Source organism: Gymnoscopelus microlampas (genome assembly GCF_963454915.1).
Source record: "Gymnoscopelus microlampas genome assembly, chromosome: 8".
Taxonomy (NCBI): domain Eukaryota; kingdom Metazoa; phylum Chordata; class Actinopteri; order Myctophiformes; family Myctophidae; genus Gymnoscopelus; species Gymnoscopelus microlampas.
The window spans coordinates 20,973,646-20,982,150 of NC_139945.1; positions in this window are offsets into that span (position 1 = coordinate 20,973,646).

An 8,505-nucleotide genomic window follows, 5' to 3' on the forward strand; every position below is an offset into this window, starting at 1 on the left:
GGATCTCAAATATCTTCAGAAATGTGTTGTGCCAGCCAGGGAGCATTTGTGTTGATAGCAGGCTAAATATTTCACATTTTATTGCAAGAGTTTATCGATTACAAAGCGTCGCGATGCAACGCGGTGTGAGCTTGTAGATCTGCTATTTTCAAATAGCCGATGCCATTATAGGTTTAAAGTTGCTTCTTTTGGGCTTGTTTTTCTAGACCTGGTTGCTTGTTTCTCTCGCAAAATCTGGCAACGCTGAACATGATACAACCCAACATACATTCAGCAGGTGAGAGGCCTGTGGTAAACGAAGCAGACATTTGTTATACTACTAGTCTTACATGCTATTTATTCAATTCGGTAACTGGAAAGATTACACACACATTTAATAACATGAGTAGCCACGCAGAAATATAAGTAACTAACAGCCTAAAGTGCTGGTTAGTTTGAGCATTCTTCCTAGCCATGACATGTTTTATTTAACAAGACAGCAAACAAACAAACCTGTATGCATGTGGATGTTGCTGAGTGTTCTTTGTGCTCAGGTGAATGGTCTAAACAGGTGCCTGGGGTGGTCAATGGTGGAAAAAGTACTACATCTTTTTTTTTTTACGTAAAGTAAAAATATCAACTCTGCAATGTAGAAATACTCTGTTACAAGTGTGAAAGTCTGAAATTCTAAATTTACTTGAGTAAAAGTACAAAGATGTTGGTATCAAAATATACTTAAAGTACCCAAAGTAGAAGTACTCATTATGCAGAATGTCCCATTTCACAAGTTCTTAAATGCATAAAAAGCTTTTGAAAATAGAAGATCTACAAGCTCACAATGCATCATATTGCAACACATTGTAAGCTTTAGATCGGCTATTTTCAAATGGCCGAAATGTATAGGGTTGAAGTGGTTAATGTGTGTCTTGTAATGACCAAAATCTACAAAGTAACTAAAGTTTTAAAAGAATTGTTGTGGAGTAAAAGTAAAAGTACTGAAAATTAGAAATACTCCAGTAAAAGTGAAAAGAAAAACCTCAAAATTGTACTTAAGTACAGTACTTGAGTAAATGTACTTAATTTACACCACTGGTCCAAACAGGGGAACAGGTGCCTGGTGGTTCCAGAGGCTAAACCGTCCTCCTGGGTGAGAGAGGTCATGGGACGGGTCCGGGTCGGCTCATAAAGGTGGAAAAGAACAAGGAAAACCCCAAAGAAGACTCCAAACACAGAGGTTAGACCTACACAACATAACTCTACCTATAGGCTATACTATAGCTGTTGGTGTTCTAGGTTATTCTAGGTCAGTGCGCAACGCATTTCTACAGGTCAGGCCATAGACCCAATTACATAAAACAAACAAACAAAAACTATAAAATGTCCTCAAGTTCCAGTAAGCTTTCTTACACAGGACACATGGCTTGCCTAAACTTCTGGCTCCTAACGTCTCGTAGTGTACATCGACCGGTATGTAACCAGATATGGAAAATAATGTCAAACTCTTGATTACATTTTTTAGTGTCTGTTTGACCAGTTTTAAGTATTCATTCATGCATTGTACTCCCTCCCTATTTTTATCCTACTTTGATCTGCTACTTGTTCTATTTTTGAGCGGTGCAACTGCTCCTATAAGAGGGTTTAGGACCCATCCGTGGCGAAAGTTTTTCTTTCCGTCGTGAAAATGTGTCTTTCGCTGTGACGCCATGCTGTGGAAAACACGCCCATAGGCTAAGCTCTGCAGGACGTGCTGTGATTGGCTAGCGAGACACATGATGAAATTAACTTCAAACTTCGCAGACGCGCTGTGATTGGCTAGCGAGACACATGATGAAATTAACTTCAAACTTCGCTGACGCGCTGTGATTGGCTAGCGAGACACATGATGAAATTAACTTCAAACTTCGCTGACGCGCTGTGATTGGCTAGCGAGACACATGATGAAATTAACTTCAAACTTCGCAGACGCGCTGTGATTGGCTAGCGAGACACATGATGAAATTAACTTCAAACTTCGCTGACGCGCTGTGATTGGCTAGCGAGACACATGATGAAATTAACTTCAAACTTCGCAGACGCGCTGTGATTGGCTAGCGAGACACATGATGAAATTAATAATAATGTAAAAAATCACACCCAGTGTGAAGTGAGCGGTGTTATTTAAGGTCATCACAGTGATGGAAGCTCACTTAAAAAAAGAAGTGCGTGGTGATATTTATAGGTTATGAATTTCATCATGCGTCTCGCTAGCTAATCACAAAGTGGTCTGAATACTTATCAGCCAATCACAGTACAGCGAAAGACACATTTTCACGACGGATGGGTCATGGGTCGCAACCCCACTTATAGGAGCGGCTACACCGCTCAAAAATGTAAGCGCGTCACTTCGCAGGACGTGCTGTGATTGGCTACCGAGATGCATGATGAAATGAATAACTCATAAATATCACCGCTCACTTCTTTTTTTATTTGAACCCTTAAAAGTAACAGTTTTGGACATATGAGGTTTCCACCCGACAGAGATGATAGACATCATTCTGGCCTTTAAATCTCTTACAATTATTTGTTGATATGTTTTACAACGTCCAGTCTCCAAATGTTGGACTACTGTATCAACCAATTAAGACCGGGAACGCATCTGTGTCATTTTAAGATTTCTTTGGCTATTCAAAAATAGCAGATATACAAGCTCATGAGCTTGTAAATCTGCTATTTTTGAAAAATCGTGAATTTTAAAAAATATATATATTTAAAAAAAAACTGTCTGGATTTAGAAAACATTTTTAGAATCGGCCTCAGGTCTTAATGGGTTAATAACATATGGAATGTAAGGAAAAGGGAAAATATTGCAAATTTCCACTGCTCTTCACTTTTTGGGCACAGAGCACATGTAATATTTGACTATTATGACCTTTAACATAACAGTATGTTAGGCCCTACTATAACTGTTTGTATTATCGTGTATTACTATTCTTATTCTTATTCTAAGATGGTGATGATTGGTTGTAAACTATCCAAAGACTGTACAGCACCTTTGGTTCAATACATTTCACAAGTGAACCTGACCTGCCCACCTTGTCATGACTCAATGTCATTTCTTGGCAAGGGACACGCACATTGATTAATGTGGTTGTCCAACCACAGCATAGTAACCTGTAGTTTCTGATTATTTACACCGGATTCATGCAAAGGTCCAGATAGAAATTAGGGCAATGGGTGTTTGTTTACCAGAGGTTCATAGGTGATAAATGACTTAAAGGGATAGTTCACCCAAAAAAATACTTTTTTTTCTATCGATTAGTCACCCCATGGATATTTTTTTTGTTTTTGTCACATTCCTAAGCCAATACTTTGATAGGCGGTTCTGGTAGGAGACACAAAGAATCTCCTTTGTGTCTCCTACCGGAACCGCTGCCGGTCATCAAATTATTGTCTAGGAATGCAACAAAAACAAAAAAATATCCATGAATTCAAGTCTCCATGGGGTGACTAATCGATAGGAAAAAAGTCATTTATCGGGTGAACTATCTCTTTAATGGCCCGCACCGCTGGCGTAGAGGTCTGGGCACCTAGGCTATAATGTAGCCTGACGGCGCATCGCGGGTTCGAGTCCCATTCCCGACGATCTATGCTGCATGTTTCTCGCTGTCAATCTCTACTTTACAATATAAATGAAGGCAGAAAAGCCCCAAAAAATGATGATAGGGATGACAGGTTGAAAGTGGTTAAATAGTGTTCCCTGACCTGTACTTCAGGTTATTTGACAATTTACCATTTCTTTACACAGTTCCGTGCATCTTTTATTGAACTTTGCGGTGGTTTGAGCTGCAGGGGGGTTGGGTATGAAGCAGACAGTGCTCCATATGGTCTGCTTCTCCACATTCACAGGTGGTGGGGTTGGCTGGTGTACTGTAGCCGAAAGAACGGTGGTTTACTGGTTTACATTTATTAAGAGAGAATAAAGTAACGCAGACTAACTTTTTAGGCCACGACCTCCCAAAATAATCATATGTGAACTGGGGACCCCCTCCACCCTGACAAGCAATTGAAAGTGTAGGCATTACATCTAAGTTTGACTCGGTTCCACAGATAAATATTGTGAAAATACCCGAGCTACAAGCTCACACTGCGAGGCGTTGTGAGCTTGTAGATCGGCTATTTTCACAATGTTTGCCTCTTTCTTACGTGACATTTGACAATTTGGTATTAAAAAGGTCTTAAAAGTCACTTAATTGTAACTTTATAAATGTGCAGATACCCTGTATACACTTATACTGTATGTTGGTTTGTTGACCGTTGAGCGAGAAAACAATGTTGCACATTAAGCTGATCAAATCATTTGCCAGTTAGAGAACCACTGACGTATAGACAACAGAGAGCGAAACTGCTTACTAAAGTAACCATGGAGTAATGTGTCGATCCTCTACATAATGTACAGACCCTAGTTTTTGTGCCAGGCTTGCCAATATCAACAGCACATTGTATAGGTCACACCCTCTTATTGTATATCACCTCACCTTCAGTGGAAATGTCCTTGAAACAAGACCTCCCTTAGAAGGGAAAGTTTATCTCATGTCTGGCAGCGTAGTCGGCGATACTGTCCTGTAACCACAAGGTTACAGGTTTGACTCCCTCCATCAAAACAAGCAAGTTTCAAATGTAAAGGTCATTAAAAATTGAAACAAGCTTCCGTACCCAGTAAAATCTTGAGTGTTACTTTAAATCTGAGGGTGTACAAATGGACCCTTACGGGTCGATTTGATTCCATTTGTACACCCACTCAGGATTTTACAGCGTAGTGGGATTACAATAAGGTGACACCATTTGGAAGATTTGGGTTTAAAGACATCAGAGGGCATGGTGCAGTGCACAGTGAACTGTGAGCTGACTGGTCCAGTTAAAATCTTTGGAATGTGCCTTTATTGAAGGTGTGGATAAATGTTCTGATTTCCTTTGTTAGTGTTGAAACCTGGTCTTTGATAAGAAAGAAAAGGCCCAGTGGAAAAAAATGCGAACACCTTTTTGCGAGCGCACGCACGCACGCACGAACATGCGCACGCACGCACGCACGCACGCACACACACACACACACACACACACACACACACACACACACACACTTGTGTCTTTGGTAATAGATAATAGTTACTAACAGTTATGCTAATAGTTTGTCATTATATAACAATTACTTTATTTTGAAGTGTTTGTTTAAAATGTGTGTGTGTGTGTGTGTGTGTGTGTGTGTGTGTGTGTGTGTGTGTGTGTGTGTGTGTGTGTGTGTGTGTGTGTGTGTGTGTGTGAGAGAGAGCGTGTGAGTGTGCGTGTGAGTGTGTGAGAGAGAGCGTGTGAGTGTGTGTGTGTGTGTGTGTGTGTGTGTGTGTGTGTGACCATGGCGACTGGCCCAGACTATTCCAGACAGTTTTATTTCTTTACAACAATAGAGGCTGGGTTATGGAGAGGTCATAAAAAGTGTTGTGTTTTGCTCCAGTTGTATGGACCCCATTTACCTTTACCTATAGGTGCAGTTGCAATTAGCCCTCCCTATCTCTCTCTCTCTCTCGCTCTCAATCTCTCTCTCTGTCTGTGTCACACTCGCTCTCTCTCTCTCTCACACACACACACACACACACACACACACACACACACACACACACACACACACACACACACACACACACACACACACACACACGCGCACTTCTCTCTTTCTCTTCCCTCTCAAAACACGTGCACAGGACACACACGCACGCAGGCTCACACATGCACATTTGCCATACAGTCCTTTTCTCTCCCATTGTGAGTTCTGAAAGCTCTTAGTAAAGGTCAGAATGAGCCTGCAAGTCAACCCAGTATCATTCGGTCATATACACACACACACACACACACACACACACACACACACACACACACACACACACACACACACACACACACACACACACACACACACACACACACACACTCTTTCTACACCATGCACTGCACAGCTGAGTTAACCGGCTTAGATTACTTCCTGAATTTTCAATATTGTTTTTATTGCTTAAGGTGTGATGTTCTTATAAACCATGTAGCTATTTCCTCCTTCAGCCAAAACATTTCCAGAACAATTGCCCCCGTGTGATGCAGCATTTTATAAAGCATAAAATATTCTAATGACCCAATGACTCACTGCCGCCTAGTGTTTTAATGACTAACGATACTTCCTGGTACGTCACTGTGGTGCAGCGCAGCAGACGGCGCTAAACGAGGGTTTATCAGTTTGTCACTAGTTAATGATAAGACTGGTTGCAGGTGGCGGCTGTGGCTCAGGAGGTAGAGCTCAGTCTGGGAAGCCACTCCTGGCCTTGTGTCGAAGTGTCCTTGAGCAAGACGCTAATTGATTCTAACCGTGCCCACAGGTGGCAGCCCACTGCTAGGATGGGTCAATACAAGTGAACAAATAAAAACATGAAATAAAATGATCGCCACTATTGATAAGGACAATATTTATGTACCTTTCATACATGCAAACACTATTATGCAACACACCAAATAGTGAACACGCACTGTGTTTCATTTAATATTCGGTTGAATGATAAGCTAGTTGTTGATTCTTTTTTTTAAAGTTAAAGGTAGGTATAGGCATGTAGGTTAATGTTTCAATGGTTCTGTTATTTCTACATGGTTGTCTACAACAAAGCTCCATGCATGGATCAAACCCAATAGCTTACCACTGATCTGTGGTAATGTACTGCTTAAGTGACTATTAAGTGATTCCTTTTTATTTAGCGACTATTGTATACAATATGCTCAGCATATGATTGAAACATACTATTGTTCTTGTCCTCATCGGGACCCATCAGAAAGAGGCCATACAGTACCCTTAGAATAGGAAATCCTGCTGTTGTCTAAGGTATATTTATTTTGATAGTTAGGCTATTTCTTAATTGACCATAGTGATTACGACTTGAGATAGATCCAACACACAACATATTGTTGCGTGGTTATTTTGTGTCGTTGCTAATGACACTTAACCCATTGAGACCTGAAGCCGATTCTACATGTCTCCTAAATCTCAACAGTTTTCTCAAAAACGTATGTTTCTATATCAGTGGTGCTCAATCTTTTTCATGTCAGGGACCCCCAAAACCATATGTATTTGACCGCGGACCCCCATCAAAATATTTTGTTCCAGGGACCCCCAAAAGCAAAGATTTGAGTTAAAAATGTTCGCTTTAAAAAATATATATATTCAAAGATTTGCACACATTTTCACAAATTTTCAAAAATAGCAGATCTACAAGCTCATAGCGCGGCACTCGGTGCCGCGCTATGAGCTTGTATATCTGCTATTTTTGAATAGCCCAAAGTGTAAAATAATGCTTTTTAGCTCAAATCTAAAAATTACACAATTCCAGGTCTTAAACGCCCATGACTTCTTTACTGCGCAGTGATGTTTAGCAAACATCGACTCACTTATTCTGGTAAGTTGGGTAACGTCTTAGTGAGTTTGGATAAAATATCAACAAATGCGAAATCCAGTGGTCGAAAAAGTACTCAAATTCTCTACTTATAGGGTAAGTGATATTTTTGGGTTAAAACAAAAAGTATTTTGTTAAAAGGTTAAAGCACTATGTTCTGATAGTAATCATTGCTATAGAGTGTTTGTTCAGTAACAGGAGTCTCCCCGTCTCTCCAGCTCTTTAATAAACAGAAAATACATTTTCCGGTAGGTGTCAAAATATCAGCCAATCAGGAGAAAGTACCCATTTTTAAGCTTCATTTTTATAGTGTTCCAGTTCCAATTTTGCCTGCTCATTTCTTAAGTGTCATCACTTCCAATTTCACTTGTTTAATCTATATCCTGATTGAGCTCTCTATCCTGATTGGATGAAATTGGAAATGAAACTGAAACTGAAACGAAAATGCATTTTCTGTTTAATAAAGAGCTGGAGAGACAAGGAGACTCCTTTTACTGAACAAACACTCTATAGCAATGAGTACTATCAGAATATAGAGCTATTTAAAACTTATTTTAACCAAAGAAAATCACTTACCCTACCTACCTTTAAGTAAAAGTACCAATACTGCTAGATACCCTTTTACAAGTAAAAGTCCAGAATAAAAAATGTACTTGAGTAAAAGTAAAAAAGTATTGGCATCAAAATGTACTTAAAGTACCAAAAGTAAAAATACTAAAATGTTTGAAAATAGCCGATCTACAAGCTCACAGCTTGTAGATCGACTATTTTCAAATAGCCTACTGTATGTATAAAATAGGGCTAAAGTGGTTAATGTATGTTTCATAATATCATAATTTACATCTGAAAAGTAACTAGTAACTAAAGTTTTCAAATAATTGTAGTGGAGTTGAAGTACAATATTTGCCTCTGGGATGTAGTGGAGTAGAAGTAAAAGTATACTGAAAATGGGAAACACCCCAGTAAAGTAAAAAAAAATCTCAAAAGTGTACTTAAGTACAGTACTTGAGTAAGTGTACTTAGTTACTTTACACCACTGGTGAAATCTAAACATAAAGCCACCAGCAAA